General features: G+C 39.5%; 1 protein-coding gene across 4 annotated transcripts in view; it reads left to right on the top strand.

The window, feature by feature from the left end:
* The window catches only part of ANKS1B (ankyrin repeat and sterile alpha motif domain containing 1B), a 407,322-nt gene that overhangs the window by 321,299 nt on the left and 59,513 nt on the right, over positions 1–26,510 (top strand). The gene's annotated exons all lie outside the window — the stretch shown is intronic.

Below are 26,510 nucleotides of genomic sequence, written 5' to 3'. Positions count from 1 at the left end.
CTGGTGAGTTCTCACCGGGCCGCCGTGGCCGCGGGAGCAGAGCAGTCCCGGCCGCCCCGCTGCGCTCCCTGCGAGCCGTCCGGAGCGGTGATCAATCCCGGGGGAGCGGGCGGGCACCCGCCTCCTGTGCCGCACGGGAGAGCGGCAGCGCGGCGCGCAGGGTCCGCAGCAGCGGCTCTCGGGGGGGCCGTGTCCGTGTGCGCCTGCAAAGCTCTGCTTGCTTGGGTCTGGCAACTTGGCCGTGGTGTGCCCTGGTCCGAAACTTGCTACGCGAGGTCTCGCCTTCACGGCGCCGCTGGTTGTCCGCTCGGTGTTTCAGGAACGCTGATTGGGGGAAATATTACGGTTATGGGGGGGAAAAAACAAAAGGGATGGAAAGCAGAAGTGTGTAAAGATGAGAATGATGGTTTATGTTTCGCTGTCTCGGAAAAGACTCATGTTTGAAAAATACACAGTAATGAGCAGGTATTGTACTGTACGTCGGGAATGCAGTACTGGTATTGGGAGACAAACGGTACCTGAGAATTTAATTTGGAATTTAGTTTGCTGCACGCGTGCAGTAACAGTTTTCCTGAGCATTTTTAGCATGTGGAGTGATGCATGTTGCCATGTGCCTCGCAAAATTCCTTTAGCTATGCGAGCAGTGGCAACGTGTGCCAACGTGCCCAAAATCAAGGTGTACTCCTTGCCGTTTAGAGCAGCGGTGCTAATGAGGAGGCTACAGTGTCCATCTGACAGGATTACTGATAGAGCGTATCTTATCTTAAAGAACCTTTTAGCTTGTTCCTTTAACGAGGCACAAAATGCTGTTAGACCCTGGCGTGATGGATAGTAACTTGCCATTTGAATGCGCTTTAAGGACCAATTTGTGTCCTCTTCTGTATATGACAAAATATAGTATATAGTCACTTGCTAGGAAAAAACCCTCAGTGGAAGGCTGTTTGTATGACTATCTTTTCCTGTATAAATGTGATCACAAATTGTAAGCGCTCATGTGAAGTTGATACTTGTTTGCTCAGTATAAAGCCTTGGTCCTATGGTGTGTAATTAGGATAAGGAATTAAAGCTTCATTCTGATAGCATTCTAAACATTTCAGTGGTGCTTTGAAAAAATGAAGAGTAAGTGATTTTAGAAGAAAATTTTGGTCTGTTGGCAGTTGCTTGCTAAGAGATCTGTTCTTCTTGATACGTGAGTATAACACATACAAGCTGCTGTTGTGCTGTCGCTCACACACCCTCTTAACTTTACACACCTGAGAAGTTCCATTTCAAGAATTTCTGCAACTGGTTGACACATGAGATCTGGAAGAGCTCGCTGATGTATTCTAAGTAAGCTCTGCTTTCTGTACCATTGGTGGGCTCTTTATAATTTTTTTTTCCAGAGAAAGGAGATGTGATAGTCAGGAAGATATAAATTTATCTAGGAAGAAGGCAAATTAAAACATAGTGTACATATTCATTCTACTTAAGAGGCATTGAAATGCAGTGCCCCAAAATTAATTCAGAAAGCTGAGAGTCTGCTGCTTTTTCTCTTTGCATTTTTCTTGGGTAGGGGAGAGAGAAGAATGACACCTCTAACTGGAAGTGGGCACCTGGGGTTAAAAATGCAGGGTAGAGGATGTGAAAATTGGGAGCAGAACTAGCAATGAAGCTGCCATCAAAGGTGGCTGCACTGAAGTAGGAACCTAAAGCAAACTGGCTCTAGGTAAAAGTTTTGCGGCTGAGGAACTTAAGAGGGAGCTGTGACCTGGGTCAGTCGTGATTTCATTTACAGTCCAAGAAAAAGACACTTTAATGTTGAAGGAATCAGAATTCCATTTTAGAAATGTTAATTTTAATTTGTTTCTATCACTCAGAAGGATGGAGGTTTTGCTTTGTTGTAACATTGAACAATTGACATTTTGGTAAGGATCTTTGTATTTATTTGTTGCATGTTAGTGATAGGCATAGTGAATAATATTCTTCACAAATAGTAAATTCCCACCTTGCTTTGGGCAGACTCAGAAACTGTCAAGCCTTGGATTTAAGCTCTTTTGGCTCTTGGTCCTGAGACCTGCTCTGCATGCAGACTACAGGTTAAAGCAGAGATGAGAGTGAATGACACCATTCTGGGTCCAGCTTACTCATTTGCCAAATACCAATCATGAAAAGATATTTTTTTCTGATGATCCTATTATCATAATGCTTTGCTTATTAAATGTTGAAATTTTATATTAATCTTCCAAATCAACACTCGCTGTGATGAACTGGCCAGTTTTTACTCTGAGGTATGTGATTTTTGTGTTTGTACATTAGGGAACATATTGGCTTATACTAGTTCACATTTTCAATGTTGTCTTCACAGTTCTATGAGCTGCAAGCTTATTTTTAAGAAATCACAGTCAAATTCTGGAGAATAACACCTTCAGAAAATTGTACCATACTGGCACTCTTTACGATCCAGTGCAATTTTTCCCTTTGTGTGGGCAATAACAGAGGGCCGCTTGTACTTGGTCTTTTAGTCCATGTGCCAACTATGCCAGCTTGTCTACAAGACAGTAGTCATGGTTCCAAGTTTCAAGGGGTTATGCTTCAGATAAAGATGGCTTTGACAAGGTAATTAAGCAAGGAAAGTTGTTTAATTGTCTTCGTTTGCTTGCTGTCTCTATCCATGGACTTTCTGTATTTTTTTGCCTATGAGGAGAAAAGATTCAAAAGGTGGTAAGTTCAGGGTTTCAGCATGTTATGCTGAGTATTTTGGGCACTGCAGTTCAAAGATGCAGGTCTTCACATACCTTTTACTGCCCAGCTCTATAATGGAGTATCAGTCTGCACCTTGAATTGCTCTTAGAGATTGTCTTGTTTTATGGATTACATGTAAACACAGTGGGGCATCCTTTGGTCAATTTTAGTGGTCATATTGCTTTTGATGTGGACTTATATACTGCCAAGTGTTCTGGGTGGTGTTCAGTTGTGGTTGTTTTCCTTCTTTTCTGTTTACGTACTCTGGAGCAGTAGAATTTTTCTAAAAGTCCTTCAGTCAGGTAGAAACATTTTTTCCTCTCTCCAAAGATACTTCATTTTTAAAAAACCCTCAAATTTGGCCTGAATTCACTCTGACAAACTTGAGCATAGTGTTAAAGGATCTTGTTGACATTGTCACCCTGCAGTTAATTTCTCTAAAGTGAAGTATCTTGCAACATTTCAGATGGCTTCATGTTAGCTGCAGGTAGCAATTGTTATGTCTGGCCTAAGGAAGTGAAAAACTGGTGTTGAACAAACCTTAACCAAAGGAAAATCACCAGGCAGATAGTCTCTCTTCCTTGATAAAGGAATGGTCATTCTTGGTTGAGGAGCGCTGGTACATCTCCTTGGAGATTGTTCTCTGTCCTCTGATCACAGAGAGGTTCTTGATGTCGTGAAAATGCTCAAGCACATAGAAAATCCAGGACCATATTTGTTCATCCTCCGTTCCTTCCTTATTGCCTTCAGCCTCTTGCTGGTGTGTTATTTCTGACTCTGTGGACTGAGGAACATCTTTGAGAGTTTTGTGATGCCTTTTGTAAAGGCAAATGATACTTGGTCCCTGCTTGGCCCATCCTTTGGGGCTGGATAGCATCTTCGTGGTATCTCAAGAGGAATAACAAGAACACAGAGTTATCAGCGTTAACAATACCCAGCTTTGGTCTCTTTTTTCATTAGGACTCAAATTCCAGAATATCTGTGCCCTGAGAACTGAGTTTGGGTTAAAGTCAAATGCCTGAAACACAGCTTGATCAAGAGAAGAGGTAATGAGCAGTGACAGTGTATCTGAGGACCTTCTAAAATCTCTGGCTGTGCTATCACTTGAGGGCACTTGCTCGATGTTAGAAAGCAGTCTTCAGCGCTGGAATGTACTCGCTTTGTGGACAGTTAAGATTGTACTTTTTTTCCCTTGTGGATATTCATATCTTGGCTTGTTTCCAAGGCTTGCATGATCCCTTGCTGAAAGAAGAGTACCTTTCCTTTGGGAAAACCAACTGAAAATTCTAACTGGTCCAGAACTAAGTAATTGTAACCATCCTGCTTTTTCTAAATGTACCACGCGTTCTGTAGGCTTATCAGTGGTGCCTGAAATAAGTGTCGGCTGGGGTCTTGGGAAGCTTGAGGTGAAAGTTCTTTCTCCCAGGCCTTTGTCTTTGGAGTTTCCCCTTTCTAGAAACAAGAAACTGGGACATGCTAAGGAAAGATATGTCATTTTTCTTACTTTTTTCTCAGCTTTTTGATGCAGGAAATCCAACATGATTTATACGACGTTTGTTACATGTAATTGGTTTGTTCTTCATTCTGTTCTTGTTTCCTGCAATCATCATACATTGAGAGAGTTTTTTCTATTGTTTAGAATGTTTTAAGTTCTGAGGCTGTGAAAAGGCTACATTTAATAAAAGCTGCAATAATAGCAGATGAAGTCAGCAGGGAGTTTTGCCTCTTTGACAGAAGATTTTAGACCATTGTTTAAATTTTGAAGTTCTTTTTTTCCAGAAAGTGCTTCTCTACAGCAAAGAATAAGCATTTCATTTTGCAGTACATTTAAATGTCACAAAATGGGAAGGTGATAAACATTTGTTTTGCTTGTCCAACTGTAGATAATTTTCTAAACTCTTCAGTTAGTTGGCTGGTCCTCCTGGTGCAGATTGGGGTCAGACCTTCAGTGCTTCTGGGTGTTTGCATGTACGCTGCCTTAGTTGGTTCTGTGTACTTTGAAATAAGGCTTTTGCAGTGATATTGGTGGAATTATGTGTCTCTTTTACCATGGGTATACTGAAGATAATTTCTTTCTTCTTCATCTATCTGTTCAGTGAAGAACACTATTACACTCAATATCTTTAAGCATCTCAATACAATGATGGTACAAACCACAGGTAAATTGGTGAGCCACAAAAATGTTTGGGTGTAATGATTCCCAATATGGGAAAATGGGAAGTCAGTTACAGTGTTCATCGAGAATTATTATATAATACTGCAATGTGTGTTTATGTATGTGTTTATGCATGGATAATAGGAATAATTTTAATTCTAGAAGTTTTACTCTTGTAGTGCATGATCATCTCACTGTTCTCAAGCTTCATCTTACCGCACTGAAAGTGATATTAAAGCTCTCAATAATTTTGAAAATAATCATAAAAAATGTGTGTAAAAATAATCTAGTAAATTCTTACTGTTTATACAATCTTATATAATGTCACAGCATAAGGAGATATGCTGTAAATGCCAGTTTGCAAATAGTTAAAAGATTTATTTTTTAAGTTAACTGAAAACAGGCTAATTATCTCCTTCAGGATTCCATAATCAAAGAGCTGTTATGCCACTGTTGTGCTAAGTTAATGCTTTTGTTTTCCAGGAATATTTTCATATATAGTTATAAAACCTTGGAAAAGTGTTACTTTGTTAATAGTGCAGCCACCTGGAAAGTACATTATTAATGAGTATGCAATTGGTCTGTGAAGCACCTGTGTTATTATTATACAATCAAAATACATAGAACTTCAGTTTTCTGTACCAATATTAATAAACCACCACAGAGGTAAGTGGATATTAAAGTGAATAGTCACACAGAAAAATACTTCAGCAAAACCTAAGGGAATTATTGTATGATTCATTGTATTTTTAATGAAGTCATTATAAACTGGATGTAAGTTATTATTTTTCTTTAAAATCTGAGTGTGGTAGGGATTTGGCTCTTAGCATTAGCAAGAAACAAGAATTCAAGGATTTCCATGGGCTTTTGTGAGTACTTCTCATTTCTAATCCATGTTATGCCCAGCTTGGGTATTTCAGAAGCAAAGATTGGCTCTACAAGAAGCACATTATAAGAAAACTTCCAAACCTCATCTTTGTTAAAAATTCACATGAAAGTGTTATGTTTAACAGGTGTTGACAGGATTAAAAACGTGTTGCACTAACCATTTCCTAGGGATTTCCCCACTGGTTATTAATTTAATTAATTAACTATCCATGTCACTTTTACATACTTATGCAAAATGACAATAAATCTTTAATATTGTCTCTATACTGCAAAGCTGCAGTTCTTTAAGCATTAAAATATGGAAAGAACATGAAATATTACAATTGTAATTTTTTGCTTGAATTCTACTAATCCTAATTTTTGTTGTTGGCCTGAGTATCTTTAACTTGTGTAAACCTTAGCACAAGATACAGATTTTGGAATCATCATGTGATGGTGGGACTTGAGTGCTGCCAAGCCACTGCCTGCACTGAACCATCTCAGCGTGCCACCAGGCAGCTCCATACTTGTCCTTTAAGTACTTTGTGTATGTGTTAGTCACAGCACAGTAATAGCAAGTTTAATTGTTTAATTCTGTCCGCATCATGTTCCTTTCATGAACCTCACCAACCAGTGCAGGATAGTCTTTGGGCTTGCCTGGATGAAACATGCCCTTTGCAGCTGTAGTTCTTGGCTGTGCCAGTCCTTGCTGTTACCGTTTTTGTTCCTTGCGGGGCTGTCTGGGGCTAAGCAGAGCAGCTCTGCAGCGATGATGCGCACGGGGAAGCGCAGGGCAGGAGGAGGCATCACATACCCTCAGGGTTTGCGCTCAGAGGTTTTGAACACAGTTCTCAGCTAGTGAAAACTGTCATAGCACCACTGATTCTGTTGACTGCACAGGCTGAAGAGCGTGTCTCAGGTACCTTGTCAGAAATAATCTTCCCGGATACTGGGAAGAGGGACAAGCAATGGAGTATGTTCAGTTATCGCTGTGGTGAAGAAGCATTTGGCGTGCTTCACACGTACCCTTTGGAAGATAGCAAGAGTCTTCCTGCTGCTATCACAGTCATGAGAGCTCTGACACTGAGAGAAACCCTGTGGGGTCTTGCTAAAGATGCCATCTTTTAACGTGATTTTATTTACTTCTTCTGATTCATTTGCATTGACCAATTAATTGGCTAAAACTTCAAAGAAAATGAAATGTTGAAGAGGAAACTCGATATGTGGTTTTCAAAGGGAAAGGTGCCTTTAGAGGAAGTGTTACTATAATTGATATTCTCTGTAAATGCTCAGCTGTGGAAATGGGAAACTAAAGTTGGGTGGTCCTGATCTGGAAAGCTTGGCTGAAGAGTGTTAAGTTTCCCTTTGAAGTATATTTCACTAAATATGGCTCTACTGTATATACAAGCAAGTGGTGTTCCTAGGTTGAAAATTTTGTTGAAATCCTTTAGCCTTGATATTTTAAGGGTAGTATTGCAGGCCTACACTTCTGTAATAAAAGTATTGTTAATGCTCATTAAAAATATTGTTAATGTTCATTTAAATATGATGTTTAAAATGTACGCTAGAGAGCAAATCATAGCTCCCCAAAATAGCAATCTTTTTCCCCATTTAAACAGTTGACTGCATTGAGATTTCAGTTTTTCGTTGAGGGACTGAAGACTACTGTAGTTATAAGAAAATTTACAAGCTCCTTTCTTTTTTGAACACTTTTCCTAAATACTTCCACAAGTAAAGCGAAGCTGCTACTTGCTTCTGCTGGCTCTCAGTATGGTGCACCATCTCATAGGTGTGCTGCCTGGGGACTTGGTGGTGCCCATAGTGGTCAGATCACCTCAGCTGAGGACAGTAGCTTGGTCAGACTGGGAAGTGATTCCCCAGTGGCTCACTCTTTGATGTCTGAGATTGGTAATCTATGCTGGGATTTTTTGCAAGAGAAAGATCCTGTTTTATCTGCAGAGCATCACATAGAATTGATTTTTAAAAATGTCTTTCTTGACTTACAGAAGAAAAAATTTCTTTTGCAAAAGTAGTTTAGAACAGAAGTACTGTAAAATAAACAATCTGAGTTAGAAGCAGTGAATAAACACAAACCAGCAGTCATCTTTCCATGTTGTTTTTACATTGGCATGCACCCTGCTTTGAGTTATGTAACTTAAGTAATAGGATTGTTCTTTGACCTTCATAATCTCTTTCTATACTGGAGGTACAAATATTCATGTAAAGTAAAATTTCTTCTTTTCTAAGCAATCTTCACTTTTAGTTATCCGTATGTGATGATGATTTTATTATTTAATGCAAAACTGTTGATTCATGGAAGTAATCCTGTGTTCATGCATTATACAAAAGCTATATCTGGTATTGTTGCTATTGCTAGGGGCTGATGTGTCACATTTTTATAAATCTTGTTTTTAGAATATCTTATTTCAGCCACCACAGCCCAGTTCTGTTTAAAACCTTGTTATGGTGATCCTAATGCAGTCATGACATAACTAAGAGAGGGGGGGGCTTATTAAAAACTAATAATATCCCTGAAGTATTATTTTAGTTTATTAGGAATGTAGCAAATCCTTACCAGTCAGGTGTTCCTAAAGAGGTTTATTTGAATGTCTAAACTAAGTGGACTTCAGCAGTTTTGGGTTTTTAGTTGTTTTTTTCTTTTTCTTCTTCTTCTACTTCCCCCCTGTTTTTTTTTAGTCTAAGTTTTTACTTTTATGTTATGGATCTTGTACTTCATTATTCACCTCTTCCATTCCCAAAACCAAATCCTGATCTTTTGCCCTGATGCCCTTGTGCTGCTCCATGGGCAAAGGAGAGGTGGTGCTGCCCTTCCAAAGTGTGTGTGGAGAATCCTTTAGACTGATGGTCTCCAAGATGGATCTCACCGTTTGGCTTCCTGTTGTTCCTCCTGTTCCTGACTTCCTACCTCAGCACAGGGCCCCAGTGATGAGACAAAGCTCTGAATCTCCCTGCCCGTGGGAGGAAGCAGGTGGTTGAAACTTAACCCAATCTTGAGGCATCCTCGTATCCTACAGATTCAAAATGAGGATTAGGGCATCACAGTATAACTTCAAGTCGGTCTTTGTCACACATTGCTGTGGTGAGCAGAGGGTCTAGCCCAGCAGTATGAAAACTGACATAACTGAGTTTGGTTTAAAGGTCTTCATCTTGCTGAATTCACGGATAAAGCAGCTTGAATTTGGCTCAAACGTTAATGGTGTGTGCGAGTGTATAATCAAATTTGAAGGCATTTACATAATTACTGATACATCGGAAGCATTAAGAGACCTGTCATGCATTATTATGCTATCAAATGTGATACCCTTTGTAGGCTGTGACACATGGAGTGTTTTTGTTTATGCTTTTGACATGCTACAAAAGATTGTGTGATGCATTCAGAAATTACATTGACATTATAGCAGTCTCTGTCTCCCTTTTTCTACACAGCAGTTTTTCAGAGAGAACAATGTCAGTCATGGTTTTCTATAATCTGAAAAGGGATAAAAGTTGAGTTAATCATCATAAAAAAATTAGATAAAGGAGGTTTTCTTCTACTTCTTAAAGCTATGACAAAGAGGACTTCTTCCTCACTCTACAGTACACTGTATTTACAGGCTGTGAAGGTTGAAAGTTAGGGAACTTGTTACATTGAGAACGGGAGTAGTTGAAAACAGCAAGTTTAGTGTTTTGTGTTTGGAGTCTGGAAAACAGTGACGGCAGAATGGAATAGAAACTTCAGGTCTTCAGCACTGATTCTGGATACTGTATTAATTGGACTGTAATCAATCAAGGTTTAAATTATTACAGTTTGTATTTGTTATCCTGGTGTCTTCTTCCACAGATGAGAATTCAGTAGTCATATTCTTGTTTAGATTTTGATAGAGCTGGTATGAAAGATTGAAATACTGCCTGCTAATGGGGTAGGATTATTTTATTTTCTGGGATGCAAGACTTACTGGGCTACATTTGTGAAGATTCTGTAAAGACATTGTTCTCTGTTATACTCCAGGTGTGGGCTGGGGAACTTGTGTAATCCAAAGACTCCATATGGAACTTGAGCCCATCCTCCCTAATGTATCAGGGAGATATTTTGATGGTGACATTTTTCTTAGGTATGTACATTACAGGGACTATGCAAATCCGAGCAAAGGGCATGTTCAGTTTTACAGAGTGCATCTCAGACATCAACTTGAAAGTGCAATATTCCTATTATTTAACTGAATATCTAAAATGTATGGAATTGGTGTGTTCTGAATTGCATATGTGTCCATAGCATTGCAATGCTTGGTCAATGAGAACATTCTGGTAGATGGTACTTGGTAGAAAACTCTTGTGCCAAATGTCAAAAAGTGTGAGTGGCTGAAGGCAGGTAACAACAAAGGGGGTTTATAAAAAGGCTGCAGAGAGACTCTTCACGAAGGTCACATAGTGCTAGGACAAGGGGGAATGACCTTAAGGTGAAGGATGGTAAGTTTAGATTAGCTACTACGAAGAAATTCTTTAATGTGAGGGTGATGAGGCTCTGAAACAGGTTGTCCAGAGATGTTATGGACTCCTTCTCCATGGAAGCGTGCAAGACCAGGCTGGATGGGGCTCTGGGTAAACTGATTTAGTAGAAGGTTGCCTGCCCATGGCAGTAGGGTTGGAACTAGATGTTCTTGAAGGTCCCTTCCAACCCAAAATATTCTGTGATTCTGTTGTAGCAAATGTGGCTCATCAGTAGCGCTGTGTTCCACAAAAGATATTGCAAAGTCATCTTTGGTTTTTTGAGCAGTAAGGAGTGAGAGAGCAGGGTCTCTGAGGCATTGTCTCAACTAAAGCAAATGTTCCTTTATAAAATCACTCCAGTTGCTCTTATTTCAAGCCCTCTCCAGAAGGTTAGAAAAGATTGTGCTAGTCTGCTACAAATAGCTTCAGTATCAGTCCATGACTTTTGATTTGGTAGAGTAGTAGACTCAAATACTTCTTAGATTCAAATACTTCTGTTCACTGTAGTGAATCATCCATCTGGGGTAAGGATGTTTTCTACCAACCAAACTAGGGTTGATTGCCTCTCCAAAGTAAAACAAATCCCACTGGAAAGCAAGAATAATTTCAACAGGAGCACTTGGTCCATGATGAAAGTGAAAATGTTTTTCTGAATAAAGTAGTTAAGAAATTGAGTGATGCTCATTTCTTACACTTTTATCCTAAACTACTGACCTCCTCTTAAGCAGTCCTGAATTTCTGTCAGCTCAGTTACAGCCCTGGCCTTTCATCTGTCTGTTCAGGATAATGCTATGTGTGTGATTATTATACAGTTACATTTTTGAGGGATTTATTCCCTGTGTTAGCTCTGCTGCCTGAACCATACCTATCCTAGGAGTTGATTGCAGTATTTATGAAAGCTATGGAGCCCCCATTGGAGCCATCTGTAGGTAGTGGTTGTGCCATCTGTCACTGAAGACTGCGTTCCAGAGGGAGAGACAACATGCACAAACCTCGTCGTGCAAAGCCTGTGGGGTACGGTCTCTGATGTTTGCTTTATCCTTCTGATACGTGTAAGTTCCAGTGTTACACTAACTCCTAAAATCTTTATTGCAAGAGGCTTTTGAACACCACAGTAGCTGATACTTCATCCTTGCCCCCTCTGTATGCATAATGCATTTTGCTGAACTCCACACATTCCTCTGAGAGGTGAACTATGATCCTTGGTTGTTCAAGACTGCAAGAGTAGTAAAAAATGGGCAACACCAAGCTGCAAAAATTTCCAACTGGTATATAAAGCTCAGAGATAATGGCAAGAGCCACAAAAACTAAGGTGCCTTTGGGTGCAGGCATACAATTTTCTGAATATTTTTGCTATGAATTATCAAGGATTACAGCAGCAGCAGATGTTCGAGGCAGCATGATATGGATTGTGTGTACCTTTGTGCTGTGATTAACTGAGCCAATATCCTTGCATGCTAAGAGATAGGTGACTTCAAAAAGTTTCAAGAGAACATTAACAGAATATTTCAGGAATGCTTTCCCTAGAGATGTTGCTAGCAAGAGTAACATTCAAAATTTTTGTGTGGTGTTTACTATCTTCTAATTTGTGAGTAGAAGTAGTGGCATGTGATTAGCCACCAAGTTTTAAGTGGAATTCGTGTTGTCTTAAGATGTATCTCGTGTTGTATCTGTGGGCAATGTGATGACCTAGACATTATTGGATGTGGGAACCTACTAATGAAACTGCAGGCCTTCAGGACAGCAATTTTCATGACTTCATATTCTCTCTACTGCAAAAGCTTAATTGCAGTCCTTGTCATAGGGAAGGATATGCCTTCATACTTTGTGCTCATGGGGCCACGAATCCTTGTGCTGCCTCTTTCAGCTCTGAGTAAAGCATGTACCAGACACATGCTGGTAACCACGCGAGCTCATCCACACGAGTAGCACTCCTGAGCTACTCTTATTTGTTTTTGTCCACGCAGTGTTGGCAATCTGTCAGAAACAGACATGAATTATAAAGCAACAAAGTAGTGGGGCTTTTAGTACATTTTCTTTTTAAATAAAACTCAAGGAACATTTTGTACGAATGACAGCACCCTAAAAAGAGATATTGCATCAGTAAGAGGCGATACTATGCACTGCTATGTTAAATGGGAGAGGAACTGATTTAGCACAAGCAAACGAACTTTAAACAAGCCCTGTGATACCTATTCCTATTCTGTTAGAGATCCGATGTAGCATTAAGAGCCTGTCATGGCTTATATGTGTTACGGCTGTGTACTTATGTATACATTAAAATATTCCAAGAAATACATAGCAAGAACATTATATTGTCAGCAAGAGGTTCTGCATGTTTAATCAAGACCGAGCTTCTGAAAATACTCATGAAATGTGGACGATCAAACATTTTACTTAAGTATTGAATTTGAGGGCATTTGAGTGGATTATTCTTTGTTCTTTATGGATGTTCTCTCAACATGAAACGACGGGAATATACAAATATATATATTTCCTTTTTTATGTATTTTTTTGCACCATAGCAAGGACTTGCTTCGTTGCTAGGTAACAAGGTATTGCTTTATTTGCAGGAGCAGTAGCTGAGTTGATAGTGGAGGCAATGATTTATCTGAAATGTATTAATATATACTGGAGCAGTAATAATGATTATTGAAATTGCTTATTTTTATGTGCTCCGTACCATGGAAAAAATATATAATCGGTCCATTAGAATATTTCCTTCTACTGTGTAGAATAAATGCTTAATTACCAAGAATGTCCATTTATTTAGTAAAGCACCAGAATCTGTATCATTTATTTAGTGTCTTAAAATGGGCTCTTTCAGGTACAAAACAAGTAGTAAAGTGCTACCAAAATAAGGGGATTTATAAGGTGTAGCTATAATTGTCCATTCATAGCTTTTTTGGCCTTTCAGAGACAGGCTTGCTTTTTCAGCAGCAATACGTTTTCCTCCAGGGATCAAGGCCAAGCCTGCCAGTCACCGGGGCAGAAGCTGGCTCCTTTCCAGTGGCAGGCTGCCAGCTCGGTTCTGCCTCCAAGAAGACTGGCAGGTGGTCTCCAGGCCACTCCACTGCCTCCTTTCTCACACGAGTCTGGAAATTCAGAATGGTCGCAGTTGCCTTCAGGGGAAATGCTAATGCCACCTGCTGGCACGGTGACTGACTGGGTGGTGCTGGATGCTGTAGCCATGGCCAAAATGTCACTGCTCTTCATCTTGCTCAGTTTTGTTGCTGTTTGTGAGAGGGAAGCATATACAGTCCTGGTGGAGTCCCCGTTAACTTGATGCTTGCTCCTCTTCGGTCAGGTTACTGTCAGCCAGGTAAGCACCTCCATCCCTGTCTGTTATGTCAGATGCCAGGTCTCACAAGAGTCCATGGATGCAGGACGACTTGAGTACATGAAGGAGGATTTCTGTGGTCACACTGAAGCAGAAACATGCAGTTGTTCTTTCTTGGTGGTGGAAGCCGTATTGACTCAGAAGAAAGTTGTCTTCAGCATTAGCCAATTAGTGATTGGGGTATGGCTGAACATTTTTTAGTATGATTCATGGAACCCTAGAATATCCTCAGCAGGAAGGGACCCACACAGATCATCAAAGTCCAGCTCCTGGCTCTGCACAGGACCATCCTCAAGAGTCACACCATGTCCCTCAGAGCATTGTCCAAATGCTTCTTGATCTCCGTCAGGCTGGTGCTATGGCCATTTCCCTGGTGGTTCCAGTGCCCAAACACCCCCTGGGTGAAAAACCTTCTCCTGATATCTAACCTGAACCTCTCCTGACTCAGCTTCAGGCCATTCCCTTGGGTCTTGTCACTAGTTACCAAAGACAAAAGATCAGTGCCTGGCCCTGTGCTTCAATTTCTGTCACCCTTGCCTAAATTTTTGACACCTTTCCTTCTTGCAAGGACTGAAGTTTAATAATAAATCACATTTATAGTTCTGCTATTTTTAGAGTAAACATTGGCTTTTTCCTCAGTTTTTAGCAGCTGCAACTCTTTTTAACCTGCAGGATTGCCTGTTAGACTTTCAACTTTTGTTCCAGATGTTCACATACAGCTCCAGAAAGCTTCAGTTCACCTCCACTCTACTCATAGAGATTTTCTTACCCTGGTGGTTTTACCTTTAAAAAGGCTATTAATCTGTAGTCGTCATCAGTCTGTTTTGTTGTTTTGTTGGGGTTCTTTTTGCAAAGCAAGATCCTGCTTAATTTAAATAAAATGAGGCATTTAGCAGTCTGTGATGGAGACCAAGACTAGTCTACAAGGGACAGCTGATGGGCAGGCAGAACCAGGATAGAAGAGATAGCAAAATTTATTTCAATATGCCTTACCTGTGCAAAGAAATATTTGCAGCTGTGGGTAACATTGCAGCTTGTTGTAGTTTCTGTATTGTATCGCACTTGACATTTTCCCTTAGAGCTCTAATGACTTCTAACACAGTCATTGACATAATCATTTCATAAGTAAATAGCTGCAGGCTTGGACAGTGTCTTAAGAACTAAAGTATTCCTTGTCTTTTTGGCTTCCATTTCAGCAAAAACAGTGAGTAAATAAAACAAGGCAAAATGGCACTTTCACAGTACCTGGCTTTCCTGAAAAGTTGCAGAAAAGAAAAAGAAAAGCCAAAGCCCAATAGGGTTAAAAAGAATAACATTTAGAAAACTGTTTCTAGATCTATAAATGTAGAAGTTTAAAATAAATAAAAGGAAAACAGAAAGGACAAATGGGAGAAAATGGGTGCTGCAATAAATAAGAAAAGAGCAGCAATTATGCTTCAGCATGAGTCAAAAGGATGAATAAGGATGGTTCTTTTCTGTAGATCATCAAAAGGAGAAGGAATATGGAACCATTGCTGGATAAGGACTTCAGTATATATACAATTCTATTATTTTAAAGTTAGGAGAATTTTTTTTCTTTTTTTTTTACATTTTCATGTCCTATCAAGTGAAAGTTACGCATTAAGGAAACATACATTCAGGGTTGGCCATACTGCCTGTCTGACCATCCTCACCTCGCTTTCACCTCTTCTGACAGCACCTAGTGTGTAGTGTGTTAGAGCTCGGTGTTGATTTATCTTGGCACTGGGAGTGTCTAGAGAACTCTTGGATCATCATCAGAGGCACACTAGCATGGACTGTAGGAATTTCTTAACTCCCCAGATTTGGTAAGCTTTGTGTTTCATTGCTGTTTAAAATTCCCCAGTAGTAGTTATGATACTGACAGAGAACGACACTTGCCTGCCTGATGTTTTCATTATTTGAGCAGCCAGGTTGATGACTTGGTTCTTCGCTGAATAGGATGTCACCTGTATGGCTCTTTTGGTAAAAATGCTTTCCTTTGTGGATAAATCATCAAAGAACTGGAATTTTTCAGATTTCAAAATACTTTAATATGTTAGTGTAGATGTGTTATAAGCTCAGAAATCAGTTTGATCCTTGCACTTCCTAAGCATCAGATCTCTCTTTCTAATCTGTGTCAAAAGAATGCTGTGTATAAATTCTGGATGTGCATGCTAAGGTGAGAAGAATCACTGAAGACAGTTGCTTAATTAATCACTGTTCTGACAGGAGCGTGGAATGACATTCCCTCTACATGAATGCCAGGTCATTTAAGTAAACACGAGTGCACAGCCCAGGTTTGTTATGCTGACTTGTGTTAATCGTTGCAGAAGGATGGAATTGAATCTAAATTTGGAGTGCTTTAACTTCTCAGTTTTAAGCAAAAGAATATTAAGAGTAGCACAATACTCTTATTTGATGTGATGGAGTGTAATTAAATAACTGCAGTTATGTAAAGTTACATAAGAAATAAGATTTGATGTTCTTGTTCTGAACTGTATTATTAAAAGACACATTTTTTAGCATTTTTGGTCACTTATTTACTCCATTAAAGTTGCCTTTTGGAGAATACTTTTTAACTTATGAAGTATGGTCTTGCAGTGATTCTGTTGATCTTTCAAACTGTTTGGCCATTTGAGCTGGAAGAATGGTTTCTTTCAGAGATGTTAAGTTCCCACAACTTTCATGGAAGTGAGTAGAGGGAACTCTTTTCATATCCTCTTTGTGGTGGGGATATTTTGTCTTGCACTGTTGAGGGCAGGAAAAAGCACAGTTGAGTAGTAAAGCCATGGTGGGAAGCTGAAATTACAGTGAGGATGGAGGAAGCTGAAAATAATGCAGAGAGAGGAGGAGTTCTGCTGTGGGCCAAGGGAAGGATTGTGGAGACAAGGATGAAAATCCATAGGAAAATGTTCTGTTATTGATGCTGCTGGTGGTACTGGCCAATCACCAGCTGCCTTTTTCAAGCAACTCACTGTGTGATGAATGGCATGTTGGCTTAAATAAAAGCACTCAGTAACAGGTGACTTCTCATACTGCTCTTCTCACTGCAGTAGTGCACCCTGACTGATGACAGCCACCAGCACTTGTCTGTGGTACTCTTGTCTTCTGCCCAGGGGAAAAGGACTGGAGCTGGATTGAGCAGAATGCCGTGGTTGGTGGAAAGTTCCTCGATGTATGTGTTGGGAAGGCAGAGGCAGATAAATATGTCTGGGATGGAAGGCAGTGGAGTAATGTGGTGGATGGTGACATTAGAAATTCACTTTTGCTTTCTCATGTGTTTTCTATCAGATGTTTTACTTTTTTACAAGGATTAATGTTGGACAGTCCTTGATTTGGATTGTCTTTATATCTTTGATCAGAAAATGCAATGTCTGTTATGTAGCCATAATAATTTTTCACTTAAACTAGTATTCCATGAGAAAGAGTGTTGTTACATTCATAAATATTATCATTAGTTAATGAGAACAAAGACCACTATAAGAAAATAGTGTGGAACATCTGATTTTAGGCTTCCAGAGAGTGAAGACTGTGAATCACTTCTTACAGTGCTTGGCCAGACTGCATACATGGTAGATGTTTTTTAATGGTTGTATTTCACCCATTCTGATTGTGTGGATACAGCAAGTAAATCCAGGATGATTTCATGAATAAGGCATGGTGTTAGGATTTAGAAGATACGGTTTTCATTCCTATTAGTATGCCAAGTTTCACCTGCAGCCTCAAATTTTTCAGTTAATCCACAGGTTTGCATTTGTTCAAAAGAAAATAGGAAAGAGAAATCAAGTTAATATTTTTTCCTCTCTGCACTGACAGAAACATACACTTGCATTATTCAAAGACTCGAGAGCCACACTCTCATCAGCAATACGGAATCAAGTGACCACATTGCAACAGGGAAGGTCGACTCTATATAAAATTAAAGTCAATGCATTAAAAAATGGGCTTATAGCCTGATGTTTGTACTATGATAAGACTCACTAGAGGACAATACATCTTGATCATATGTGATGTAGGATAGTGGATTCAATTTCTTAATTGCTAATAATAAGTAATCCTTATGTCTCCAGGGTATATAGAAGGTTGAAAAGCAGCCAAACCCACTGCATTTTCATTGTGTCAGTCTCCTTGGCAGTTCTCTGTGGAAGCATGCTGATGGGCAGGAGGGAGGTTAGGAAAAGCCTGTGGGTATGTATGGCATTGCTGTCAGGTTAATAAATTACGTGGGTCCACTGCAAAGTGGGTGCACAGAAGCACATATTGTATATGCTTCTGTGACACTCCAGCATGGCATTCTTCTGGCTCAGGGGATTCAGTTATTCATAGCTCTGTCCCTCTCTTAATTTAATTTGTGAGCTCATTTCACAGTAGTCTATTCTACTCCTAATGCTTCTACTAACTTTCCAGAATACTAGAAGTGTATAAATGCAGTGGGAATAGACCCCTGAGCCTGGACTGTGTTTTTCACTGTGCTAAATACGTGTTTTACCATATATAAGCGCTCACTGCACAAAACCTGTGCTGCTGTTATAAGATAAAATTTGTAGGTTTGGATTTCATTTTCCTAGGAGGCTGGATAATAGACATAGAAGTGATGCATACAGCCATGTATCAGAATAGTTCTGTGTTATATAGCTGTATTTGAAAGTAAAGCTCAAAGAACAAGTCTTTTATTCTTCTTCACATTTCTTTAATCATTTTTTAGCATGCTGTGGAATAAAACATACTGTGTCATATTTTTCTTCTCAAATCACCTTGCTCTACCCTATTCTTATTTATCTAGTGAAGCAGGAGGCTGTGTCTGAGTGCTTGTACTTTGCACCCTGCACTCCAGTTCTAAACTCATTTGATGTTCAGTTTACTGCCCTTTTTCATTTCATCCTGATGGCCCATGTCTTCTCTTATACTTTACCCTGGAGTGGCAGAAGTCCTGGATGCCTGAGATGCAAGGACAAATCTCAGCAAATGGGATGTGTCCAGTTGTCTTCATTTCACCAAGGGTGTCATTCTTCTTGAGACCCGAGATCCTTGTGAGCTTCTGCTGTAAAAAAACGTGGGTGTTCACAAAGCAGACTGGAAACGTTGAGTTGACAATATAGGATCAAGAGCAGCTATTAGTAAAAGTTGCTAACATCTCCATCTTATCTTAGCATATCATTAAAGTTGTGACTGGGATGAGCTGTCTGTGCTCTGAGCACTGACAGCCTGGGCGGAGTTCCTGTAGAGAGGGGAGAAGCACATCAGAACTGCAGCTTGTGCCCAGCTTGTCTCAGGTCTGCCTCTGTTTTACACACTGAAGCAGTGGGTTGGCAGGAGGGGATTAGCCCTGACAGCAGTGTCCTTTACACCTGAGTCTCAACAGAATACTGTATTTACAGAATACAGTCAGGGAGAGATAACGTCACACACTTTCTCTCCTCTTTGCATATAGTTTTGGGTTTTGTAGTTTGATTTCACTTGTGTCCAAGCTTTTCTTTGCATCCCTCAGAGATTGTGAATTCCTTGAACTTCAGTGAGTTAGAATCGTTGACAACCCAGTGTTGTGAAAAGCTGAAGCTTCTGAGAAGTGTTACAAATTGCCCTGTTCATTTTGTATTGCGAAGGAAAAAGTTGTCAAGTTTGGAAATAAGAGCTTTCTCTTAATTATAACATGCATGTTGCCTGAAAGTCCAATTTGGTCTCTGTAAGACTTCTCTCTTGCCCTTATACAGTAATAAGGTGGCAATTTACAGTAGGGCTGCTCCAGCTCGGGCAGACTGTTCCTGTGTGTAGAATGTGAAAGTTCAGTTGTCCTTTAATTAGTGATTATCTATGTGATGAAACACTAGTTACTCTCAGGGCTTTAAATATTGTAGGGGAAAAAAAATTACATAATTCAAAACTGTCCATGTGGTCATGGGACTTGTGCATTTGTCTTCCTAACAAAGCTGAGATTCAAAAGTTTGTGGTTTTGGGAAGCAGATAGACTTTGTTGAGAATTGTGATGAAATCACAAGAGTGAAAGACAATATACAGGATCTGCTTACTCTCACCATAACTGGGCCATCTCTGAAATTGAAATAAAAAGTAATCCTAGGATGTTTTTCTAGCTCTGAGTATAAGCAGTTATGAGATTGAATATATTTGTAGGGTAGGTCTGCTGAATAAGAAAATACTATTTTTACACAGTCAGCTTTCGTTCTACCATTTCGTTTTGACTTTACCCATCCTTTTCAGTTCTGCAATGCAGTGTAATCCCTATTTTATTGGAGTACAGCATGTCCAAGCAAGACACTGGCTTCATTCCAGTAAATGGTATTTTGACATTGACATCAAGAAAACCAGGTTCTCATCCTTGTTACCAGTATGTGGTGTTTGAAAGAGAACCTTTCACTGGCATTAGATCATTGCAGGCAGGTAATTTATAAGCTTGTGGAAAATATTTTAAGTGCTTTCAAAATTCTAGTGCGTGTATGCTTTGTTATTAAATAGTGTCAAGCTGGTATTCAGTGTACATTCAGAAATTCTTACAAAGCAAAGATTCCTTTGGGAACAGGGCGCCTCAGACCAAGAACATAAGTGTAAATCTAGACAAAAGATAAAGTGTTAGCTCGGATCTAGACGTGAGCAGTTTCTATAGGGTTTTTAGGTTGCACAGCCCCAGATGTCCAGCACCCTGGTACTTCCAGCAAGCTGAGAAGACTTCTCACTGGGTTCCCCTGCCCTGCAAAAAGTACATGGATCCACAGGCAAGGGCAAAAAAAACCCAACCAAAAATGGCATTTTGATTCTGCTTGGAGGATTTTTGTTGTTAATATTTAAGTTAATGAAACACCTGACCTCTTGAATTATTTTCTTAACCATTTGTCCAGCTTTAAAATGCATGAAAAATTCAATGTAACTAACCTAGCAAAAATTACTTAAATGTGTGTTCACTGAGTGCATAATAATCTGCAGAGTATAGATAACTTTTCAGTTTGCTGCACAGAGATTTAGCTGTGCAACTTTGAGCTAAGTTAAAATAATGATGTACATTTTCCCATTTAATTTTAGATCCTATTTTTCAGTATGTGGGTCAGCTTCTTATGTCAGTCTTGCATTCGTCTTTTGCACAAAACAGGTTTAGAACTGCAATCAGGTCTTCCACATATTTGTTTCTTTAAAGTGCTGAACTGTAAATGAGATGATTCCATCTAGAAATACAGGTGTGTCCAACAATGGCTCTTGTCTTCTTGCAACCTGCACAACAAAAGTTACATTTATTCTCTGAAAGAAATTATTTTTACTAGTGACTCTTCTGCTGAATCTCTGGGGGGTTTTTAACCTTTCAAGAATTACAGGTTTTAGAGAGAAAAGTTTTTTTTCATCTCATCTTAATCTCAGTTGTAAATTGTATCAGGTTTTGCTATCTCACTTGTCCATGTACATTCTCTGCTGTTGTGAGGAACATTTTAGCACTGTAGCTTGTGTTTGCATTTTTGTTTGGGGTGGGGGAAGCTGCCTCGATTTTGACTGTAAAATAGGTTGTGTGAGCCTCCGTGAGAACGTCTGAATGAGTAATTCCTTGGTTGTGTACCCCAGAAAGACGAGGTTTACCTGCCTGTTTTCTCTGACCTGGAGGATATTGATGCGACTCCAGTCCAGGCTTTGGGGTCTCTGTTTCTCAGGCTTGTTGTGGCTGGCTCTGCTGCAGTACTATGAGGGGTCTCTTGCACATTAGTTCTTTCCTGCTTTCTAGCCATTGTGCATGTACAAAGATGGTAACACACATCACGCATTTTTACTGAAGAGTGGGTGTGTTTATTTAAACCCCGCATACTTGCGCACCAAGTGTTTGGAATCAACTCAATGAATCATGCCAGTGCAAGATTCACTATACTTTCCATGTTATGCCTTAAAACTGTGCTTTTATGAGGAGGGTGGCCTGAGACATTTGTCAATGAAGGTCGCTGGTAGGTATCTCTGAGGCATACCAGCCCAGGTCTTATCCATAGAGCACTCTGTATTTAGAGTTTTTATACTCTTCATATATGGAAATTCTTCCTGCCCTCGATTTATTTTCAATGCAGGCTTTGTTAATGCACATTTCCTTATCTCACAGGCAGAATAAAAATGTGCTTAAACTTTAAAGAATAAATGACTATCCTTGCACAAAGAGAAACCTACATATATATATATATATATATATACACATGTATTCTGTATATATATATCACCTGGCCTTTAATCTTATCAGGTCTTATGAAATGGTGAGCTGTGAGGGAAATACTGCCCTTTTCCCTTCCCTGATTTTAAGAGATATATATGTGGAGGGGGAAAAGATGGTTAGGATAAGCTTTTGGCTTTTTAGCACCTATTGAAAAATAATTCCTTGCAAATCTTATGGTAGACATTCTTCATTGTGCTTGTCAGTTGTTTCACAGCTTTACATATATTTTAAATGAGGTAGCTGGACTATATTGCTTTAGCATTTAAATGAAGCCAAATTAGTATTCTGTCAGCAAGCAGAAGGGGTTTTTGTACTAGAAAGGTGTAGGAGGGAGATGGATAATGGGGGATGAAACTTGCTGATACAAACACATGCCATATTTTGTTAAAAAAATGAAATTCTGAACCACTGAAGCTTGTAAATTATTAAAGATGACCCTAGATGATTTTAACATACATGCCTGTTCCTGGGGGCTTATGAAATTTTTTATCAAAATGATACAACGATAACATACAAGAGTGAACTTTTATCTTTTCTAAGTATTTCCTGCACCATGACACAGTAATAATTTTTCGTTTAGACAGTAAGAAAATGTATCCTGGTGAGGGGATTTCGTGGGATTTTAAATAACTAAAACTTAGATACGCAATATTATACAAATAATATTTCATAGCAGGAGCCCATGTTCACAAAATCAGTTCTTTCTTCAAAACGTTATTGAATAGCCAGCCCTTCTGCAAAATGCTTCCTATTGGTAAAACATTGTGTTCTCTCTCTGTTTTATCTCAATAAAAAACTAAGCTATCCTACTATGTGTGGTAGTAAATTCAGTAGTCCTAGGTTGCAGCTGATGAGGGGAGGTGGTTGCAGTTCTCCTTGCAGCACCACTTGTACAAGGCTGCACAGACCATGAAAGAATAGAAACGTATGTGGGTGTTTGTTCTCTTCATTTCCACAGTATTCTAGAGTTGCAAAATAAGGACAGAGATTGCTGAAGAATGAGGCAGTCTTTTTCTGCAACCCTGAGCACTTACCCTGTAAATAACATATATAATAGACGTTAAACATACATTAAAAATGTTCATTAAGTTGTTATTTCATTGCTTATGGAGGAGAGCAGATGCCATTAAATCAAATCTGATTTTATTATTAATCCAACTGCTTCCTTTCCATTTTTCCATGGACTTTTTGCCTTATTCACTGGCTGGCAGTTTTTGCTCGTTCTTTTGCTGTCATTTCTCCCTGTCACCTCTGCAGTGGTTGGCTGAAGGAGGTAGGAATGTGGTTGCAAGTTGCTGAGCTGGTGATGAGTGATGGGTGGTAAAGAAATGAAGGGGACCTGGAGGAAAGCTGCAAAGGAAAAGGAATTTGGGGTTTCTTGAGCTGAAAATAAGATGTGGAGAGAGAGGGAGAAGGTTGACAGAGAGGGAAGGAAGTTGAATTTGCAAAGAAGAAAACAGGAAAGTTACCCAAACAGCCAGAAGAAACAGATAAAATAATCTACTCTGGTTATCACAAATGCCTTCTGATGTCACCTACTGATATCCTTCAAGTAGTTGCTTTTTAATTTTATTGTAAAATGTTAATCCTTCCATTAGCTATTTCTCATCTGATTACTATAATGACCCATTTTCTGGTCTTCCTATTCTTCTCCCATGTTATTCATCCTCTTAAAATTCCGGCACTCATTTTATCTCTCGTAGGTTCCAAATTCTCATTTTGCTTTATTATTTCAGGAGCTTGCGTTGGTTGTATCTGCAGTTAAGGAGCAGATTAGCAAAACTTACATTTGCATTTTAGGTTCTCAACAGATATAATTCCTTGTACAGTTAGTACTTAATTGTAACTCGTGGTGTCTCTCACCATCTTTTCATTTATGATTTGCACATGGTGTTTTGTCATCTGTTTGCTTTCCCCAAGCATGGATGTGCAGGAATCCCTGGCCTGTACAAAGTCTTATTTCCTGTTGGTCTGTAAGACAAATGTAGATTGTAATGTAGCACAGTCCTAGCTCTCTCTAGAGAGAAGATGAGAGAGTCCTTGATGCCTGAGGTGAAGCCAGAGATACGAAGCATGCAGCAATGCATTCAGCACGACCCTGTTTGCAGCAGTGGAGCTGCAGGATGGCAGTGAAGCAGCTCCAAGTAGGAAGGGCTCACTGGTCTGGTGGTAGGAAACTTTGTGCACTGTAGCATTCCACTGTGCTTCAGACTCCTCCATCCCTAAACCTACCAGCATTCTGGTTTTGAACAGGAGCTTCTGTGTCAGTCCCCAGCAGGCTCTGCCAGCTGATTGCTGTTGTCTGGGAACGGTCTTGAAATTCCAGGGAGCTAGTTAGTGCACTGTGCTCTGCTCCCTGTTTTCCAGACTGAAATACGCCTTTTCATATCCTGAGCAATCCTGAGGAGCCAGTACATGCAGTGTTTTCCTTTCACCCAGAGGGTGGCTGGGCTCTGGAACAGCTCCCCGGGGACATGGTCACAGCACCAGCCTGGCAGAGCTCAGTAAGTGTTTCCACACTGCTCTCAGCACAGGGTGGTGCTCTTGGGGTGTCCTGTGCAGGGCCAGGAGTTGGACCCCATGGCCCCAGTGGGTCCCTTCCAACTCAGCTTATCCTGTGGTTCTACGATTTGAGAATGCTTTGCTAATTTTATGTCTCATTCTCGATCTTCAAGTGTGAAGAATCTGCAGCATTCTTCCCAGTCCATCCATGCCACACTTTGATGGCAAACACCTGCCTGCAGCAAGGCTGTGCTGGTTCTGTCCTGTGGGCCCATGGGCAGGGAGGGCACCCCGCTCCAGGGGCTCAGTGGGACATCAGCGCTTGGTAAATTCCTTGTGGAGAGTGAGAGATCATTCATGAAAGATCACTGGACTTTTAGTGTTTAGGGTGAAATTTCCTGCAAATGAAGAAACTTCCCACTGCTAAGTAAGCCTGTGGTTTTTAATGTAGAAATATAATATAACATAACATTTCAAAAGCATATTTTAAATTCAGCACAGTCATTTCCTTACAATTCTGTTCAGAAATTTGGTTTACTTATGCAGTTGAGTATCTGTGAAAAATCTGTTTGAAAGGAAAATATGGACACAAAATATGAATGGAAAATATTTTATGATTCAGAGGATCTTACAGCAGGAACAAGTAAGTTTAAATGTCAGGATTCTTAAAATGAGAAAAAGCTTCTGGGTCCAGATCTGGATCACAAATACAGGAAGAATTAAAAAACCCACATAAATGAGATGTATGCTTGAATAGTAGTCTTTCTAAAACTATATTTAACAGTGACTAAATTTAGGCTTACTGACTAATTTGAAAAGCCAAAATGTTATTTAATTCTCTAGTACAACTCAGAAATACATTTTAAGTAAGTCATGTGAACATACCCTAGGTGGCTGCATATTAGAACATAGCAAATATGTAGGTTACATTATCATCTAATTGTCCATAATAAGAGTTTTTTTCTCTTTGCTTGTTATTTATTTAAATCTACTCTTCTGATTCATCATTAATCACAGTTCATGTGGTGATTTGGTGTAAAATGCTCATGACAGGATTTCTTGTTGTAGTGAGTTCATGTGATCTGTACAGTAGTGCACGTTTGTGACAGGATCATATAGGAACTTACTTGGCTTCACAATAATGCCTCTGGCTATTACATCTAATACTGTAAATTAAGAGATATAAACATACATGTAAACTAATCTCTTCTTTTGCTGTAATCCCAAACAAATGTGGATTTTCGTGGCATTTTTTCTGATCTGAAAGGTGATTATTTTACACTGTAGTAGCATTTGTAAAATAGGATTAAAATAGAGTATGATCTTCATAATGCATAAATGGGCTGAATCAGTTATATAAGATTTAATTGAAGAAATGTGAAAGTGATTTATTTTGAAAGTACAGATCACATGAGAATATAATGAGCTCTGAGTATATCACTGAACAGCGCTATGGGGGAATAATTTGGGCGGGAGGACAAGAGCTACTGTGTATTTGACTGAACATCCGTCAACAACAGAACACAAAAAAAGGAATGTTGTGCATAGTAGCAAGAGGAGTGTGTTTAAAAACTTGTAGATTTCTGTCCCCTAGCGCAGTTCCCTTCATATTTCACCTGGGATAATATGTTTATACATTGTATTCTTTATGCTCACTTAAAACAAACTAGGAAAAGAAAACAAATTTCTATTCTTGGTAGGAGAATTTTGCATCATTGTATGTATGTTACAATAAATGACTTGCAGAAGAAAGTAAAACTGCTCATAATGATTAATTATTTTAAAAATCAGTGAGGACAGAACAAGAGATACAGAAGTGACCATTTAGGTTAAATATTAACAAAAACCATAATTCAAGGATCAGAGGGTTTAGTTGTTGCGTTAAGGATATTTATAATAAGAGGATCATTTAGGTAGGAAAAGACCTCTAAGATGATTGAGCCCAACTGTCAAGCTAACAATGCTAAGTTCAAGCTAGTACTGCCAAGATATTTGCTGAATTACAAAATTTAGAATTGTAAAAAGACATGACTAGAGACTGGAGAGATTCTCAACAACATTCAGTGTGGTTTGGAAATCATTATAGATGTGATTCTGGGCATCTGACTTCTTGCAGCTTGGGACAACTCTCCTGCAGTTAGCTGAACCCACAGGTTTGTTAAGTCTTTTTGGTTTCATGGAGGTCCAAATATCCCCTCATGTAACACTCTGCAAGAAAGGACCTGCTGGTGTTACTGCTACTGATGGGA

This window comes from Ammospiza nelsoni, chromosome 5 (assembly GCF_027579445.1).
Source record: "Ammospiza nelsoni isolate bAmmNel1 chromosome 5, bAmmNel1.pri, whole genome shotgun sequence".
NCBI classification, from domain to species: domain Eukaryota; kingdom Metazoa; phylum Chordata; class Aves; order Passeriformes; family Passerellidae; genus Ammospiza; species Ammospiza nelsoni.
The sequence above is the reverse complement of the archived record's forward strand: the minus strand, read 5'-3'. Positions and strand labels throughout refer to the sequence as shown.